This window comes from Notothenia rossii, assembly GCF_949606895.1.
Source record: "Notothenia rossii genome assembly, chromosome: 7".
Classification (NCBI taxonomy): Eukaryota; Metazoa; Chordata; class Actinopteri; order Perciformes; family Nototheniidae; genus Notothenia; species Notothenia rossii.
Genome location: NC_136905.1, coordinates 3,766,670 through 3,787,083, shown reverse-complemented (window position 1 = coordinate 3,787,083; position 20,414 = coordinate 3,766,670). Strand labels below are relative to the sequence as shown.

The following is a 20,414-nucleotide window of genomic DNA, read 5'->3' as shown; positions in this document are numbered from 1 at the left end:
TGCATGTCTAATATTCACTTTAAATATGCACGTTTTTGAATTCAGACAATGAGTTTCTCTTATGAGCGTCCATGCTTATTCACGACCTGCTTCTTCTTTCTTTCTTTTTTGAGGGTGGAGACAAATGGCAGACCTGCATCGTGTCATAAAGGGGAGGGTCTTGCTGGCAGTATATGATTTTAGAGCAGCACGTTTTAAGTTCATATTGCATCTGACGCGAGCGATGGCAAGGCAGGAGGAGGAGGAGGGAGAGTGTGTGTGTGAGCGTGTGTGTGTGTGTGCGTGTGTGTGTGTGTGTGCGTGCGTGTGTGTGTGTGTGTAGTCCACCTCCGCGGGAAATAATGGGGAGGATAATGAAACAGGGGGGGAAACCCTGAATGGATGGAGCCACGGTGACGTCACGACCAGCCGCAGAAATGAAGCTGAGTTTCAGCCCCCCCTCCGGATCACTCGGTCTCCATCTCCCGAGATGCACGCTTCTCCTGCCGGGGAGCAGAGCACAGACACACCGTGAGTATAGGCTACTAACTGTGGGTTTTCTGCAACAAAAAACGGGGGGAGAGAGAAAGGCAGGTGCGTAAAATCGGTTAAACACACCGGAGGGAAAACGCGCTTTCTCCTGCGTTCAGGATGTGTGTGTCGGTGTGTGTGTGGTTGTGTGTTGTTGGAGAATATGGGCGATGCGTGTTAGAGCAGCATGTTTTCTGCTTTAATTAAAAATGTTTTCTGTCTGCGGAGGGTAAAGCAGGATGGGGGGGGGGTTCATCAGCTGCTGGGAGCGAATACGAGCTGGATGTTGCACACCACTAAATATGCATATTTTGTCTTTTATTCAATGTTTTATTTTCAAAACTGCATGACAGGTTTGTATGGATGTAGAATAACTAAATGATGTGTTCTGAGCCTGCAGTGGGGGGTAGGGCCGGTGAGAGGTCTCAGATCAGTGTGAGAGGATGACATGCTTCAGGGGAGAGAAACTTGTAATTGCAGGTGTTTTGTCTCTGAGGGAGAACTCAGGGTTTCAGCCTAAATGACGCATTGTGCACAGGCTTCACATGCGCCATTCACAGAGGCCAAGAGGCGCTCCCAGCCCTGATTCTATCTCTCTCTCTCACACACACTGACACACACACACACACACACACACACACACACACACACACACACACACACACACACACACACACACACACACACACACACACACACACCTCCAGGCACTAACAGGGTCACTTCTCCGGCTATCGGGCAACATATGGCACGAAAAAACAACAAGTCAACATGACACGATGAGGACAGAAACAGAAAAGCTTGTCATTCTTTCAGTTTGTGGCTCCACATTAAGCCCTTAGCAGGACATGTGGCTCAGATATGAGGATTAGCAGTCGACAGCCCCGCGCTGCATGCGTAATAAAACAAAGTGGTGGCGTTCACACCCATAGCTGGCGGATAAAGGGATCACAAGGCCAAGTCTCCAGTCCACACGTGCGCACCGAGTATACGAGGCCTGTGTCCAGAACACGTGTGCAGAATGCGTGGAGCTTTCAGGGGGGATTGGAGCACGGAAACACAAAAAGTGGGATTATGCAACGTTTCACATGATGTGCAGGAGAGTATTAATGTGGGGTCAATGCATGAGGAGAGGCAGAGGAAAACCAAAGGAAGCTTTGCTTTAAAAAAAAATCTTAATTGTCGAAATTCAGAATTAAAATGTGAAGTTTGGTTTTACTATTTATTGTTTTTATTTGTATTTGATTTGTACACAGACGAGGCAGTAGTTGTGCAATTGCAGAATATCAGAGGGGTCATTTTGCAAAAGCCGCTGACCATCCTCCTTTATGTTCAAACATGAAGATGGGATGTTGTGCAATATGTTGTTCTGCACAATTTTATGAGTAATTTGCACTTTGAATTTTCGGGATGCTGAAGCATTTCTGCACCTTTTCACGCCGATCATCTCTCTGTTAAAAACACTTTACTTTGCGGGAGCAGATCTCAGTTTGCTGGTGTGTTTTCGGTTCGAAATGAGCGCCGCAGAATGCACAAGGAGGTAAATTGGCTCCAGAGTCCATCCGAAGAATAAAACGGTCGTCTCTTTTTTCCAGGGATCCCTGGAGAGACACTCAGCGGCCTCACAGCACGTGGCCCATAGGTAACACAGCTCCCTGTCACTCACATCACACACAGTCTTGCGTAGTTACTTTGGATATTTTGGGAAGTTTGAGGGAATAATATATTTTATATTTGAAGTATTGTTAATACAAGAAGGAGGTGCAAATATTTTCGTCAACCTAGTTATATGTATAGCTACTGTTTGTTTTAGGGTAGAATAATATTACATATGTCAAAACAGTTTCAAAAACGTAACCTTGAGTCAAATGATAAAAAAAAAAATACACACAGCCCACATAATAGCTTATACTATTATAATTGTTTTGATATATTTTCTTAAATTCTTCCACATTCAGGGATGTTCAGTAGCTGCAGTGTCATTACATACAAGACATGTGGAAGATGTATTTATATATTTCTACAAGTCGTAATTTCTAGCTCAAATTTGCGGCTGTGAATTCTGTGTGTGTGTGTGTGTGTGTGTGTGTGTGTGTGTGTGTGTGTGTGTGTGTGTGTGTGTGTGTGTGTGTGTGTGTGTGTGTGTGTGTGTGTGTGTGTGTGTGTGTGTGTGTGTGTGTGTGTGTGTGTGTGTGTGTGTGTGTATGTGTGTGTGTGTTCATCAGACTCATGGTTACACCGTCAGCTCAGCGTGCCTCTTCCATTCTGGTAATTTAAGAAACCCATGTTTCAATATCGCATTGACGTGTGCGTAAAATGTGTTTATGTGGTGCGTAAAACTCGTGCGTAATTCCATATGTTTCCTCCAAATTCAGCTTTCAACCTCAGAATTCCTCCTGTGTGAATGTGATAAAATGGCGTGAAATGAAATGTGTAACCACGTGGTTTTAATCAGATGATAAGCAGTGGGACGCTATAATAGGATATAATTTCCTGCTAATAAGCTCTGCACCGCCACCTTCTCATTAATTATTTCCAATTAGAGGCGCCGGATTTGGTGACGTCATGCACGCCATGGCCAATAGCACAGCCTAATGAGGATTGTTTGAATGTTGGAGAGGAAGAACCCGGAGCTGGAGAGATGCTTTGGGATTTTATCTGAGCTCAGGTTAAACACAGCTGCTGTCGGTGACACTGTGACTGTGAGGGGTTTTTGGTTTAAAGTTGAGCAAAAGAGAAACCCTTTAAACATCTCTTAACACTTCCTTTCCTGAACACACAGCGTGAATAAATCCTCGGGTGAAATGCATCGTGAAAAACGAATGTTATGGGTTCATAAACCCAGAAGAGAAATACTGGCATTGTATCAATTTATAAGAAAGAAGCACAATCACGAATCTGCTAATGAAAGGACTGTTGATGATAATCAGGAAAAAGGAAAAAGACAATCTGCATTTAATTAGCTTGGAAGTCATTCACATATATCTGACCTAAAAACGCTCTCAGATTTAAAATCCTCTAGTAGTATTGCATCAGCCCCCACTCCAAATCACATTGTGATAAATGAATGATGAGTTTAAACACAAAGGTGAATCATTTGTTCTTAAATCAGTGAATAGAAAATCAAAACATATTTTAAGATTTATAAAAAAAATTAATTTAATGTAAAATTCTCTAAAAATATATTTTAAAAACTAGGAAATGTAAGGGTAGTTTTAATTTAAAAAAGTGACATGTGTTCTCTTGTATTTTGCACATTAAAATAATACGAGTATTTGCATGAGCTCATACCGTCATGACTGCAGCTGTGTGTGTGAGCATTGATCAGCCTGGTATTGTCTGTAATTAAGTACCTAAACATGTTGTGTGTGTGTGTGTGAGTGTGTGTGTGTGTGTGTATGTGTATGTGTGTGTGTGTGTGTGTGTGTGTGTGTGTGTGTGTGTGTGTGTGTGTGTCATGCTGTTAGCTGAGGCATAGTGCTGCTCTCAAAGGGCCTCACTTTGTCCTTGTGGATTGAAACAAAGCACCTCGTCGAACATCCGTGTTGGAGCGACAACAAAACACCTTTTTAAAAAACAATCTACATTAAATCAAAGAGTAGAAGAAGAAGAAGAAGAAGAAGAAGAAGCTGTTTACTGTAATCTGGAGGCAGAACAATGCCAGCGATGCTAACAGGGATGTAGCCGTCTCTGCTAATGCCTGCATGTCGGGGAGTTTGAGTGTTCGGGTTTGTGATGGAGGGCGAGGGGATTCTGACTCTCTTTCCTCTCTCTCAGTATCTCAGTAGAGCTTTTCTTGATCTGGGCGTACCGAGCAGCTTTAATTAGAGGAGGCCTTGTGCCATGTGCCACCATGGCGTGTGAGAGGTGTGTGTGTGTGTGTGTGTGTGTGTGTGTGTGTGTGTGTGTGTGTGTGTGTGTGTGTGTGTGTGTGTGTGTGTGTGTGTGTGTGTGTGTGTGTGTGTGTGTGTGTGTGTGTGTGTGTGTGTGTGTGTGTGTGTGTGTGTGTGTGTGTGTGTGTGTGTGTGTGTGTGTGTGTGTGTGTGTGTGCGTGCTACAGCATTGTCTCTACCCATATGTCTTTTTTGTGATTTAGATTTTTTTGTGTGGGCGAAGAATATGTGCTTCATGCTCCGATAAGTCAGAGTGTGTGTGTGTGTGTGTGTGTGTGTGTGTGTGTGTGTGTGTGTGTGTGTGTGTGTATTCAAATTACATCTCTGCTAGTGTACGGGAGGTGTGAATGTACATCTTTGGCGCCCGACCTGGAGCGCCGGTGGACTGCTTTGGCATCAGATAATGTAAATGAAGACAAACCAGTTCCTTTTGTAGTGAGACAGCTAGGATCTTTTAATTTGAAAATGCATTTGGGTCGTGGCGGGAGGCGGTGTTTGAAGCCATCACCCTCCTACCGAGTCCTCAGCGGGTGAGGCGGATGCACCGTGAGGATGGAGGAGGGAGGGTTGGGCGCCAAAGCCAGTTTGGACCGGATTGACTACGTAGTTTTTATTGGTGCCTTTTACTTGATTGTTTGACTTTGGGGAGATTTTGATATAGAGGCATTACTCACGGACCAATCACAGCTCTCTGTGCACAAAGGGAGGATTCCAGTTGGCCGAGGCAGTTGGAGGCGGGGCATAAGAGGCCACTTAGTGACGTCACAAAACGAAGGGTCAGGACATTTACGGGCCGCCGTAATATAAGGGAGGAAAAAAAGCCCGAGCCACAAGAGCAACGTCTTTGTTCGGAGTTGGCATGCGCAGCTTTTATTGGATTTCCAGACCATTTTTTCATGTATTCATTTTGAAACCTTTCAAAGTTAGATTCTAAAAATCGAAATGATGGAGACCTATAATTGTGTTTTTATCCGTACAGGTCAAAGCTTGGACCATGTGGCTTCGCCTGCAGCGTGAGAGGATGGGTAGCCTTAGGGGTTGGTTGTTATCTTTGGTTATCTAGCTGTATGAGTGATGTACATTCTTCATAAAGCTAGATAACCGAAAGTAACAAGAATCCCATTACACTCCTGAAAAGGCATCAAGACCCCAAAACGCCGAACAAACTCTACAAGCAACAAGAGAGCAGAACACGGACAACGTTTGAAAGGAGATGGGAGTCGACAGCAGCAAAAGGTAGGCCTTCAGATGAACCAAGCTGTACTGCAAGTCTGTGTATTGTATATGGATCCATCTTAAGCATGTGTCTGATTGGTAGGCACGTGGGAATGATCAGGACATTGCTGTACATTCTCCGTCCAGGCCCCTGCAGCCAGTGACCCGTAGCTGTACCGTTGGTGCAACAGGATCACTTTTAATCTAATAAGCCCCGTGATCCCTGTGTGTGGCTGCATGCAGGAGCTCAGCCATCACATGGCCGGGAGTGACGGGCTCGTTTAGAAAGAGCCAGTGGACTTTGACAAGTCGTTTAACAAGTCTCTGTTAGCTAATCAGTTGGCTAGCCGGTTTGGTCAATGCTCTATTCACGCTCAGCTTTGCCGGTTGCATCTATGGCATTAAGAGAACATGCAGTATGAGAAGAATGTGGGCCTTTGTGTCCCGGGAGCGGGATACAGTGCTATGAATTATACATATGTTCCGACTTGGATGGGATTGTGTGAGTTCAGAATGCTCCCTCCGAGTTAATCCGTCGCTCCCAACTCCCCGCCGGCACATAAGCGAACAGACAAGAATTAGATTGAGGCCAGTTTGGTTAAGTTAGCCGTTGTTTGTTTTTTTTACTCCGCCCCACCTACTCCTTTCTCCCTCTTGCATGAAAAGATGTTTGATTTGGGGTGCAGGCCGTTGGTTGATTTGACGTGACAGTTGGTTGTGAATGGGCCGTAGAAGGCGCCTCCATGTGGAAAGGCCTGATGGATGAATGCTGCTGCGGGGGGGGGGGGGAGTGGTCCAGGGGCAATCAAGCAGAAAGTGCCCCCAGTGACGGGATCCACGAGCGAGAGGAGAACAATCTCAGCCTTGAGGTTCTTTTTCCCGGACTCATGGTGAGGAGTAATTGGTCAATCAGATCTCCGACCTCAAGGCCTCTGATGGCTGATTGAAGGTGTGATTTCTATTCTGGCCATCAAAGCTTGAGAGCCGCTCCTGCTGAGCGCCATCGCTGAAGAATTGTTCCCAAGGTCTCCAGGCTTCGGAGCTACAAGGCTATGGCACTGATCTCCAAATTCGAATACGTTTGCCCCACATTGTGTTTGCCGTCTCACCACGGCTCTGCTAAAACATCGACCCCAGAGTTTGGATACATCCAGCTTCACACGGTGCAAATTGGAAGCAGTCGTGCAGGGTCAAAGTGGAACTTGTGAAAGCCATGCTTGGCAACCTCACCTTGCAATGTCAACCTCTCTGAGCCCGGCTGGTGCCTCTGTGCTGCATTGCAGGTGCTGAGTGTGGCATTTAGGAGAGGAACGAGGGCTTTGACAGGAAGTGACAGCTGGAGATGTCTCCTTCTTGGATGGCAAAGTAGTACCTGGCTCCCTCTGTGTCGTGCAGAGCTGTTTTTAGACGTGTGAGTGCTGCATGGCTTTGATCCGTGACTGTAAATGCATTTAGGTACGAGACAGGCCGTTTTTTGTAAAGACACGTTGCCTCCTTCTGCTTCCTTTTTGTGTCAGTACCAATGTCAGAGTTAAATGGGAGTGTTGGACAGATTGTGTTCATACCCTAAGCAGTGCCCTGGGAGACGCATGTCATGGTGCACATGCTTTGTGTGTGGCACAGTTATATCACTCGCACTTCCCACTGGGGAGTCTTAGCTTCTGCCTCCCTGAAAATGGCACGGCGATGGGAGAGTTCCTAAAATCCACCTCAGGGCCTTTTTTGCTCCATCTCTTTTTCTGTGTCCCATGGCAGCGACTGAAATAGAAAGAGAGAGGGTGGAAAAGGCAGCGAGAGGAGGAGGAGGGTGGGTTTGTCTGAGCTCTCATGCACTAGGCAAGCAGATTTAGACTCCAAGTGTCAAATAGAAAAACAGCCATTGTGGCCGGGTCCTACTTGCCCCCCCACCAGTAGACTTTACAGTCAATAGAGCTAGTCCACTTGTCACAGAGGGACAATGCGCCCCTTTGCCTCCCTTTCAGCCCCTGCCGGGTCCGAGCAGCCAGACACTCTTCTGAATAAGACCCAGTGATTCTTGCCCCCTTTTCTCTGCCTCTCTTTTCTCTCCGTGGAACACACCAACAGGGTTTTGGAAAAGGGCTTCGCTGTTGGCCCGGAGCAGAAAGCGCCAGATCCTGTTATTTTCTACAGCATTGGCATCCCCTCAAACCCCCCCCCCCCCCCTCCGACCCAAAAATGCTCACAGGGAAATGAATGTATCTTAAGCGGTTGCAAAAGTCAATGGGCCTCCCCACACAAAGGCGATTAAGTTTGGCAACTTAGCGGTAACAGGTGTACTTAGCCTGCGTTCGGACCACACGGGGGGCGACCGCCTGAACCTCAGCTCTGTTTGGCCTCCCGACGGTTTTTAAATAAAAACGTGGAGTGTGTTCTCAGGATGTTTCAGACTTTGCCGGTTTAGAAATGTAGCCAAGAATGTGTTTGGCCTAGCCGCCTACCGCTGGCCTCTCCTCGTCTTTCACCGCTTTTGGAAATCTAACTCGTTTTGTTGCGTCTCTCCGGTGATCAGCCGAGTTCTCTCCAAAGGGACTCTGCAGATATCTTTAGATCTGGCGCTGTGCTCACCCATGGGAGCGAGTTGAGGGTAAACAATGCGGGCACACAGAGGAAGAAAGAACTAACAGAGGGAGTGCGGCACGGCACCGAAGCCTGAATACGTTTTCACATTTAGAACGGAGACAGTGATGTTTTAAGAGGGGAAACGTCTTTCAAAGGGAATGAGTGAAGCCTTTTCTATCCACACCTTCAGTGTTTCCAACCACAACAAATCAAGCCATTCAGCAGGAGTATAAACAGACACTCAGCGCCGGGTTTGTTTGTTTCACTCGTTAATACAGCTTTCACCCGGAGCCTCAGCGCTCAGAAAAAAGCCCATTCTGGTGAAATGACTTGGCAAAGCATCCGATGAAGGGTCTGTTCAGACTGAAGCTGCCCCCGCTGCCATTGTCTCTCTCTCTCTCTCTCTCTCTCTCTCTCTCACCTACGAGTCCAGAGTGAGCACACAATGTCATTGTTGCGTGAGCTGTTAATATCAGACGCTTCACAATAGAGCCCATTCGACATATTTGCATAAGGCACTTTTCCAACAAGGACCCGGAGAGGGCTTGAAAGCTGGCCCACTCCAGTGCCAATGGCAAAAAAATGTCAAGTGCCAATTAGGAGAGGTTTGCCACCATTCAGCAGTACCCCACCCCTGCAGTCCTTCCCCTCCCTGCGTGCCCACCACCAACTCTCTCACACTCCAAGTCACCCCTGTTTTTACCACCTTATTCCAAATGTGAGACGTAGCCTTCCCCTCCTGACACCCAGAGACAAAAGCTGGCTCCCTCCTCGGCCGGCTAATGGAGGATCCTTTCTGCCGGGCTCAGAGCATTAGAGGAATCAGACAGCGCTCTGTTCACCGATTAGCCAGCTTTCTTTGTTGATTTCCTTCAATGGAACGGTTCGTGAACTATGCGGCTAAACCTGGGAGATACGCTCTCCACCTGCTAGTGAAGATTACATTTAGCAAGCTGGCTTTAAACTTGCAGGTTTGCTCGGGCCGGTGTGAGTGGAAGAGAGAAGAAGAAAAAGATTTGAAGCAATTAAAACCTTTTTCATATTTCCACTGAGGTCAGTCTGCGTTGGTGCTAATAGCATTTAGCTACCTAATGACTAGCTTGAAGCTATCCTGCTGATTATCTCTGCACTAACACACAGAGGCTGCTTTTATGAGAAAGGCTGCGGTCGTTTGAATCGTGAGCAGCGGCTAAGAATCAGCTGTTAAAGGAAATGCACACAACAGTTTGATTAACCGGAGCTACGTCAGACTCGTGTTAGCTTAACGGCAGAGTGTCAACAATGCTGCACAGATGTTGACACTTCTCGCCATGCTGACACAAAGCTGCATTATTTCTAATGACGCTAAACTGCAGCTGTCAGATGCAAAGTGCGTGGTGACAGGAACGCCATTAGTGTCCTTGAATCGAAGTAGCTAACGGTGTGTTTACATTCTGGAAGCTTCTGCTACAAACGGCAGACGCGTCAAATAAATAAAAGGAACCTGGGATCCTGTAAAAATGACAAGCATGCATCAAATGACATAAAGAGATGACGCCGCAAACACAATAACAGACGTAATCGTGTTTGTCCGATTGGGCTGCCGTTGTTTTCCACAGAGCATTTACCTAACTTACCGCCTCCTGCCACTCAAAAGGGTTTCTCTCTTGTCCCCTTTTTCGCTTTCATTCTTTCATTCAATCTCTGTCGAGTTTTTTTTTTTTTTTTTTTCTTTCCCACCCTTGATTCTCAGATGGTTGGATCTGATTTGCATGCATTTGCATAATGAAAGTCATTTGCATGCTCAGGGGCAGACTGTACCATGAGAACAGACATGAAAAGGTGTGTGTGTGTGTGTGTGTGTGTGTGTGTGTGTGTGTGTGTGTGTGTGTGTGTGTGTGTGTGTGTGTGTGTGTGTGTGTGTGTGTGTGTGTGTGTGTGTGTGTGTATGCCCGTGAACTGTACGTATGCGTTTCGATGGATAAACCACGTTTAAAGAATTCTCTTCTTGCCCTCTGCTCTTCCAGGTTTCCAGCGCCTCACCACTGAAGGGAAGCAGAAGGAGACTGAAAAACAGAGAAGAAGAAGAATATGGAGGAGGAGGGGGGGGGGTTGCTGTTGATTCTGCCCTCCCTCTCTCCTCACCCTCCTCTGCATCGCCTCCTCCCTTCCTCCCTTCCTCCTCCGCTCCATCCTCAGCCCCTTTTCCCCGTGCAGAGAGACGCAGCCCTCGCCACCATCTTAGAGCAACGCTGGCATGAAATGGAAGTGGAAAGACCAGTGATGAGTGCAGGTAAACACACCGACCGACCAAACCCCCGACCCTCCACCTCCCCCGCCTCCCCTTCTTCCACCAGCCTCCCTTTTTTTTTTTTTAATCACCTCGGTTATGTTTGTTAATTGCACGATTCACAGCGATGGGTGGAGGGTGGGGGGAGCGTGTGTTCACATTAAATCACTCCGCCCTCAGCGCCTCTTTCAGCGGGCATCTGTCCTCTGAAGCGCCGTGTTCTCGCTGCCGTTTGGGAATCATCGTGCCACCCTCACACTCGTGCCCCAACATGGCGGCGACGGCTGCCATTTTGGAGACACGACGCCTGCCGTGCCTTCTGGACGTTGCAGTGACACAATTCACGACGCCATGTAGGTGCGCTCGGCAGTATATCTTACCCACGGACCATAGTTTGCTGCAACAGACGGTTCTTCGTTCTACATTTATAAAAAAAAAAAAACAGCTTGTCTTCAACTCCTTAATAGGGGTCAGGGGAAATGTCAAGGTGGGCACATCTCTGGAGTGGAAAGGGATGATATCCATGAACAGCAACACTGCAGGATGTAACAAAACCAACACAAAGCAGGAATACAGAAGAGACGGGGAAGGTCTCCGCACTGGAAAGCCTCTCTTTGTGCGAGTGTTTGAGGGCATTCGGTGCTCAGACAAGTCGAGTATTGTTCTCCCTGAGCGAGCTCGTTACAGCATTATTCCAACCGGGGAGCTCACAACTTTGAAAACCGCTTAAAACCAAAACACCAATTAGTATTGGCCGGGCTTGATTAGGTGAGGCAGCCGGTAAACAATGCACACCATTGTCCCCGCAAACACAGAGACCTCCCTTTGTTTGTGTCGACGGTGTGGAGGTCAGAGAGACAATGCTAACGCTAACTTACAGTCCTAAGGCTGGCAGAGAGACGGCTGTGGGGTCAAGGTGATAGACGAAAATGAAACTATTGCAAGACAAAGGGAACCATGGTGGGTCCGAGGGGGCTTCATAACAGAGAATCAGTCGGTGAAAGTTTGAGGTGTTTAGTTTGACGGCTGATTTCCAATATTTACAAACTTTAATCAATCAATCAAAGTTTATTTAAATAGCCCAATATCACACATTTTACATTCGTCTGAATACGACCCTCTGTCCTTAGAGCCTCACATCGGACAAGGAAAATACCCAAAGAAATCTATAATGTTATAAAACTCAAAGAGAAACAGGACGGACTTACATATGGAAGTCGTGTGTAATTAAAAAAAATAATACATTTACAACATTGTCCAAATGCTAGAAAAATCTTAAGTAGTGCTCGTTTTGAAATGAGGTCAAGCCAAGCTTTCTGTATTTACGAAACATACAAATATGAGGAAGGAAAGTACCCAAGGAAACCTATCATGTTATAAAACTTGAATGGAAACAGGAGGGATCCGTCTCCAAGGACACACAGACAGATCGAAGCCGTGTGTAAATTAAAAAGATAACACATTAACAAGAATCTAGAAAAATCTTCTCGTTTAGAAATGATGTCATACCAAGGTTTCCAGCATTTAAAAAAAAATAAAAATGTTTTGCCTCCGCCGCCTTTAAAAGCGAAGGCGTTCCTCTCGATGGTAACTGTGTCAAACCCGAGGCGCACTAATCACGGCCGGCCTCCATAAAACAGGTGGTGGATTGAGCTGAAGGGGCCGGGGCCGTTCTCAATTTACTGTGTAAATTATGCAGAGCCCAAAACAATGCAAACAGTAGACAGTGGAGAGGCTGGCGTTGGCTAATGAGATGATGAGAAGGAGGTTTTCTTTGGGGGGGGGGCGGGGGGGGGGGGGGGGGTAGGCAGCTTGTGTCTGGATCAGGGGAGCAGACACTGTCCCGTCTGAGGGGGGGGGGGGGGCGGGCAGCTGGGCCCCCATTGCACCACCATCCTTGGGAACCTCTGTGGAAAAGGGGCCCCCCAATAGTCTGTCTGCAAAACCCCCATCACCACCACCACCGAACAACAACACAACAAAAGGCTTTATTGTCGAACGCGGTGTTTGAAATGATCATACAATCATTCAAAACATTTAGTCTTACACTCTGATTCAAGACTCAAGACTCAAGACTCAAGATTCAAAGGTCTTTATGCACAAAGCTGCAGAGTGGAAATGAAATTATTCTGACCTGAGCTCCTCCAAAAGTTCAAAATAAAAAGTGGTCCAGAAACTGTATTTTTAGTGATGGAGCTGCTCTGCTCCTGCTTTCAGATCGATTTCACTTTTATATCGACTTTCTTTATTATTAAATATAACAAAAGACAAACGTTGTCCTTGAATCTTTGATCAGCTTCTCTTCAGAAGTTCCTCCACAGTGCCGACATGCAATGAGAAACTCCTCCAACAATGCTACATACTTACGAGACATAAATACTAATACAAAGAGAAAGACAAGCGTTAAGTAAGATTGACTTTATTGATCCCAATTTAGGATTCGTTGTTGCCACAGCAGAATGTTAAAACAAAGGCATCGCACATGACGTGAAGAAATACAAAGTAGAAAATAAACAAACAAAAGAATGAAACAGAATTCAAAGTAAATGACATGACAGCGAAAGATAACATCTGTAGACTTTCTGTCAAATGATCAGAATGACCGGCCAATCAACAGCCGGCAGCTTTTAAAGGTAGGATGTTATTATTCATTCAGAGGGCAAGGAATATCATATTCAATTCAAAGAAATCAAATAGTGGAAGAGACTGTAGTCTTACGGCCCGCCATAACAAATGGTAATCTTATGATGTGTGTCTGACAGTCTGAACATGTCTTTACACCGGATGTACTAAGACCTACGACGTACGAAGTCTCCATGCAGGAGAGATAGGCTCTTGCTTTTAGGTCAAAGGCTCTTGAACACATCTTATCTCGAGTTGTATCTCAGATGGAGATCGGTTAAGCCGCTGAGGTATTTTTGTATACGATGGAACATTTTAGTTTCAACAAATAAATCCCACTTGATTTTAGAAAACACATTTTATTGGAAAGGCTGGCAGAGAGACGGCTGTGGGGTCAAGGTGACAGACGAAAAGGAAACTGTTGCTAGACAAAGGGAACCATGGAGGGTCCGAGGGGGCTTCATAACAGAGAATCAGTCGGTGAAAGTTTGAGGTGTTTAGTTTCTGATTTCCAATATTTACAAACTTTAATCAATCAATCAAAGTTGATTTAAAGAGCCCAATATCACACATTTTACATTAGTCTGAGTACGACCCTCTGTCCTTAGAGCCTCACATCGGACAAGGAAAATACCCAAAGAAATCTATAATGTTATAAAACTCAAAGAGAAACAGGACGGACTTACATATGGAAGTCGTGTGTAATTTAAAAAAATAATACATTTACAACATTGTCCAAATGCTAAAAAAATCTTAAGTAGTGCTCGTTTTGAAATGAGGTCAAGCCAAGCTTTCCGCATTTACGAAACATACAAATATGAGGAAGGAAAGTAAACAAGGAAACCACATTTTATTGGAAAATCACCACGACTAACATCAGAACACTTTTGAGTGTGGCTTGAGTTCAAAATCAGTTTTCCCGTCTGACTCCAAGACTTCGTTTATCTAAATATCCCGTCTCACTTCTAGAACTCTCCCAACATGTCACTTTATCTCTCGGCCGATTCTTTCACTTATTACAAGCGAACACTTTGTTTTTATTAGTGTTTACTTGATTTTGGAGCAGCGTTGTTTCCAGTGTGAGATACAGGGTCTTGTTTTGAAGTCAAAGACTCTTGAAAACATCTTATCTGGAGTTGTTGGTATTTCTACACGACGTTTCCAGAAATAAATCTCACTTGATTTTAGAAAACACATCACAGACTAACATCAGAACACTTTGAGCAACTCTGGCTTTTCCTTGTCCTTGTAGTTCAAAATCAGTTTTCCCGTCTGACTAGAAGACATCGTTTATCTAAATGTCCCGTCTTACTTCTAGAACTCTCCGCAGGCTAAATGTCACTTTATCTATCGGCCGATTTCTTCACTTATTACAAGCGAACACTTTGTTTTTATTAGTCTTTCACTTGATTTTGGAGCAGCGTTTTTTTACAGTGTTGTGGGATAAAACTGTCCCATCTCCTCCTCCCGCTTTCCTCCCCCTCCCCCCCCCCCCCCCCCCCTCCCACCCTAATGTGAGTTTGGGGGCCTGGGAAGGACTTCAAGTTCATGTCCAGACCTCCTATTGAGCTGACAGCTGACTGTTTGCTCAATTCGGGGTCTCTATTCAGAGAAAGGGCTGGAGGATGGGTGTTGCTAGATGGGAGCACTGTGATAGCTATTCATTCAAGGGGGTGTAGAGGGGGAGACAAGAGGGAGTTTGGGGGTGGTTTCAGTCGGGGTGCATAAATAAAAAAGTGAGGAATCCGGGCTCAGAGTTTGCTTTGAGCGGTGTGCGCCTCTCTCACACTCTTTTAGACTCTTAATTACCGGCGCCTTCCACTTTTCTCACTCTCCTTTCTCTAACTACAACCTCCCCTCCTCCTCCCCCTCACACACACACACACACACACACACACACACACACACACACACACACACACACACACACACACACACACACACACACACACACACACACACACACACACACACACACACACACACACACACACACACACACACACACACACCAATCATTCTCATCATCCCCTCCATCCCCTGGTTTTATTAGGCCACATGCTGGGGCTGTAAATTTACCATTAACAAGCGTATTCACTGTAGTCCTCTCAACAAAACAAGACCGTGAGGCCAGTAACTCAAAGCGACACCAATACCCGAAACTGCCTTTTTTTACCCCGCCGCCCTCCACTCTCTCGCCCTCCACTCTCTCTCTCTCCACTCGCTCGCCCTCCACTCGCTCTCCCTCCACTCGCTCTCCCTCCACTCGCTCGCCCTCCACTCGCTCGCCCTCCACTCGCTCGCCCTCCACTCGCTCTCCCTCCACTCTCTCGCCGTCCACTCGCTCTCCCTCCACTCGCTCTCCCTCCACTCGCTCGCCCTCCACTCGCTCTCCCTCCACTCGCTCGCCCTCCACTCGCTCGCCCTCCACTCGCTCTCCCTCCACTCACTCGCCCTCCACTCGCCCTCCAGTCGCTCTCCCTCCACTCGCTCGCCCTCCACTCGCTCGCCCTCCACTCGCTCTCCCTCCACTCGCTCGCCCTCCACTCGCTCGCCCTCCACTCGCTCGCCCTCCACTCGCTCTCCCTCTCTGAGTAACAGCTGAAGTGCTAAATGCCAACTTTAACATAGTGCTTGCTAATAGCTCAGGCGATGCTAATTAGCACGATGCTTGTTGATTTTCTGGACCGCCTGCTTTATCGGTTCACCCTGCACTCGCTGACCCGCTGTAATATTTTAAGTTGCTTGTCTGAGCCGCTTGAAAACACAACACACGCAAAAAAAAAAGAGGTTTGATTGGCTTCTGAAGTCGGAATCACATGCTTCCTCTTTGCATTAGCAGCTCGTAACGTACCAGGCTCCCTGAGAGAAGAAGCTTTCGACTTCAGCCCCAATCCCCTCAGACGCTGCTTACAGGTTTAGGAAACACGAGGAACACCCCCCCCCCCCATAACTTATTGTTCATGATTTAAAAGAACAAACCCTCCTTTGATACAGTGGTGTAAAGACACTAAGTACATTTCCTCAAGTACTGTACTTAAATACAATTTTGAGGTGCTTGTACTTTAGTTGATTTCAGTTTTATGCTACTATGTACTTGTACTCCTCTACAGTTCAGAGGTAAATGGTGTACTTCTACTCCCCTACATGTATTTAATACCTTTAGTTACTTTACAGGTGTGGATGAATGATGTGAAATATAATCAAGTGTTAAATCAGACTTTAGTTCCACCTGGAGTAAATCCACCAGCTACCCTGCAGAATACAAAGTCATTCAAACTAGCTGCACCTTTACCAGCTTTGAGAACACTTTCATGATCAATCATTATAAAACATATCATATATATTATTCTGAAATGGACCAATCTGCACAATGACTACTTTTACTGTTTCTACTTTCACTATATTTTGATGATAATACTTTTTACACTTTTACTTGAGGAACATTTTGAATGCAGGACTTTTACTGTAACAGAGTATTCCTACACTCTGGTACTTCTACTTTTACTAAGTACAAGATCTGAGTACTTCTACTTTGACTCAAGTACAAGATCTGAGTACTTCTACTTTTACTCAAGTACAAGACCTGAGTACTTCTACTTTTACTCAAGTACAAGATCTGAGTACTTCTACTTTTACTCAAGTACAAGACCTGAGTACTTCTACTTTTACTCAAGTACCAGATCTGAGTACTTCTACTTTTACTCAAGTACCAGATCTGAGTACTTCTACTTTTACTAAGTACAAGATCTGAGTACTTCTACTTTAACTCAAGTACCAGATCTGAGTACTTCTACTTTTACTAAGTACAAGATCTGAGTACTTCTACTTTAACTCAAGTACCAGATCTGAGTACTTCTACTTTTACTAACTACTTGATCTGAGTACTTCTACTTTAACTCAAGTAGCAGATCTGAGTACTTCTACTTTTACTAAGTACAAGATCTGAGTACTTCTACTTTAACTCAAGTACAAGATCTGAGTACTTCTACTTTTACTCAAGTACAAGACCTGAGTACTTCTACTTTTACTCAAGTACAAGATCTGAGTACTTCTACTTTTACTCAAGTACAAGGTCTGAGTACTTCTACTTTTACTCAAGTACAAGATCTGAGTACTTCTACTTTAACTCAAGTACAAGATCTGAGTACTTCTACTTTTAATGAAGTACAAGATCTGAGTACTTCTACTTTTACTCAAGTACAAGATCTGAGTACTTCTACTTTTACTCAAGTACACGATCTGAGTACTTCTACTTTTACTCAAGTACAGGATCTGAGTACTTTGGTGTGCTTTGTGGAAGCTGTTTCTTAATGTCGTCGTTGTCTCTTTTCAGGAGGATGCTGCAGAGAACTCGATGAGGTGGAAAGCAGGACTCCTTCGTTCAGCGAGGACTAACCAAGGACAGACCTCTTCAAAGCTTCTTTCTCCAAGGAGGAACGCCTCTTGGTGTTTTCTCCAAAGCAAACATCACGGCTAACTGTCGGGAACAATGCTCAAGGCGAAGATGGACAGCGTGGATCAACCTGTCCGTACGAGAGACTCTCACTGAGCGTTGTATTTATTATTCTCCCTTAGACGTGAAGCAGTGTGTCTTCCACTAACATAGGCTTGACTTACTGTAGGTCTCATTTGATGAGTTTTAGCTATAGTTGGACTCAAAGGCAGCAGTGAAGAATACTGCACTGTGATTGGACGGCTCCATGTGTCTGCTGACACAATGGCGAAGGAGTGAGCTGTCGTCTTTATACTCTATGCAACTGTTCATTCTTTTCTTGGTCCCTTTCATCCTGGATTTTTATTTTGGGACACCAGTTTATTCTTTGAAGAAAAAGCTGCCTTTCCTCTCCGGTGTTAATGTACTGCTGCTGAACATTACAGTCAGAGTGTGTGACGGATGATACAGCTCTCATATGTATTCAATCTCTTATTCGCAGCCTTAACAGACTTTAAATTTGCAGCCGTGAGCCACAGTCTGAGTGAACGTGGACTCACGCGGTTAATATTCCTGGTGGCAGGAGAGTGTTTGATCAGCAGGAAGTAGCTGCGCAGCGCTCAGGATACTGAACACACCCTGGTATTAAACACAGCTTCAGTTACCTGCTTCACTTTAATGACACATGGTTGGGAGAGACATTACAAATACATCGGCTTCAAACACTGCCTTCATTTCCTGTCCTTGACATTAACACACACACTCACACTCACACACACACACACACACGCCCAAATGCAATAAAGCGAGTACTATCGCAGCCTAATTCATTCTATATTAATTTTCGAGAAGTGGCCAATTTTTTATTACGATTGATAATCTATGCAAATCTTTTAAATATTACTTTAAACAATCTATGTCTACGCAGGGCTTCTTGCAATTGATTCAAGGGAGACTATCTCGGCCTAATTTAGAAAATGTATTCTTTTGATAATCATGCACATCCCAGTGCTCAAGACAATTACTTATCTGCGGATAAGCTTGAAATTATTTTTTTAATCTTCAGCAAAAATGAAAAAAAAGCCACTCGTGATATCAGGCAGAATAGTGGCGACGAAATCCTTTGCACTTAATCTCTTGTTTCCTTAAATGCAGATCAGAAATATCTATTCAGCTGTGCTACTTCATAGCTTAGTGTTCTATGTGAATATAATTATATATATATAAATAAAAGCAGCAATGTTTGTGTTATGCAATCTGTTTTGGTGTGAATGAGTGTTCACCACATGTGCCTTTGTATGCAAACAACTTGTTGGAATATGAATAAAGGTTTACATTGAAAACAATTGAAAAAGTGTCTCTTGTGCATTGTTGTGTCAAATGATTCTGCATGTGATTAGTCGAGAGGTTGAACATTCTGTCAATTCATAGTGGTGTAGTAAAACAAAAGCTATCAGTGGAGAGAGGACGCAGATCTGAATTCACCCCAAAGCTGGCAGCGTCTCTTTAAATGAGGGTGAGTCACACCTTCAGAGAAATCAACAGAAGACTCAGGTCCAACACGATGTTACAGCCAAATCAAAAGATGATCACCACCCTCCCTGAGATCAAACGACACCATCAGGGATGTGGGTTTATCTCTCCGGAGTGTTTGGCATCAACAGATGAAGACAGCGGCGCTCCGAGACGCTCCGTGTAGTGAAACACAAAACCCCTCTGACCTCTTTGTTGTCGTGCAGATGAGAAATAAGCCGGTACGCATGAACACACATGCCTTTAACCTGCTGTTACTCTAAAACAAAGGGTACAGTGTGTGTGTGTGTGTGTGTGTGTGTGTGTGTGTGTGTGTGTGTGTGTGTGTGTGTGTGTGTGTGTGTGTGTGTGTGTGTGTGTGTCTTCCCCTGCGTGATTTTGTGCCCAACATCACATATGGCAAACGTGCCAACGCCGACATATGGGCCCCTCGCAATTCATTAGCATTGTCATGTAAAGGAGGGTAATAACCCCAGTGTAAAACAAATGAAATGAAGCCCTTCAGGTTGATCACGCTGCTCCTCTGTTAGGAAGTCTGCTGTGACTCAAAGAAGGAGGGCTTTAACGCTGCGTTGTGAGAAGCGCTTGCACCTGTCGGACACTGTACGTTGGAGAGACTGTCATACGTGTAGGAACTGGTCCCCGATGCAACATTATGAGATGGATGGTTAAGTGTTAAAACTATAAGGACAACACATATTACGATTAGTGCTCACATCTGTAAACAAAAAGGCACGAGGCGTTTTGTTTTTGGTGTTTCTTTTTGTTCTGTGGTTTTCAGAAAGCCTCGTCTTGTGTGTGTTATTGACAGGTTTGGGAAATAACAGATTACATGTGTCGAAATTGGGCAATCAGGATACAAAAAATAAGGTAATACATAAAAAACGGATGCAATCAGATTACTGGGACATGCTTTAAAACTCGGGGGTACAAACTCGGATATATGGGCTCCTCACGATTCATTAGCATTGTCGTGTAAAGGAGGGTAATCCCTGTGAAACAAATGAAATGAACCCCTTCCCATGTACAGGTTGATCACGCTGCTCCCCTCACCCATTCCCCCTCTGTTAGGAAGTCAGGAGTGATTCAATGAAAGAGGTTTTACCCCCTGGGACTCTGCGTCCTCGGTGCGTAGCAGCACGCTCTTTACAAGCCGCTCTCCTCTTGTTTACAGCTGTAAGAAATGATCCGTAGTACACGTAAACAGCGGCTCCATGCAAATATCACAGTGCCCTTATTATCCAGGGCAATCACATTATGTCCCCGGCGTTAACATCCAGAGGGAGACTCCTCGCCTTCAGTGCTGCTTGTTGGCGGCGTTATGGCCCTCATAATCTGACTCACAGTTTGTGTCATG

General features: G+C 45.3%; 1 long non-coding RNA gene across 2 annotated transcripts; it reads left to right on the top strand.

Annotated features, from left to right (window-relative positions):
- The first annotated feature begins 222 nt into the window (after positions 1-222).
- LOC307012872 lies at positions 223-18,757 on the top strand. Of its 2 annotated transcripts, XR_013800746.1 has the most exons (5): positions 223-510; positions 2,106-2,152; positions 5,383-5,639; positions 10,205-10,470; positions 17,426-18,757. It is a non-coding gene; the product is annotated as an uncharacterized lncRNA (long non-coding RNA). The 2 variants fall into 2 exon arrangements; XR_013800747.1 differs by lacking the exon at positions 2,106-2,152 and having other exon boundaries at positions 225-510.
- The last annotated feature ends 1,657 nt before the right edge of the window (positions 18,758-20,414 follow it).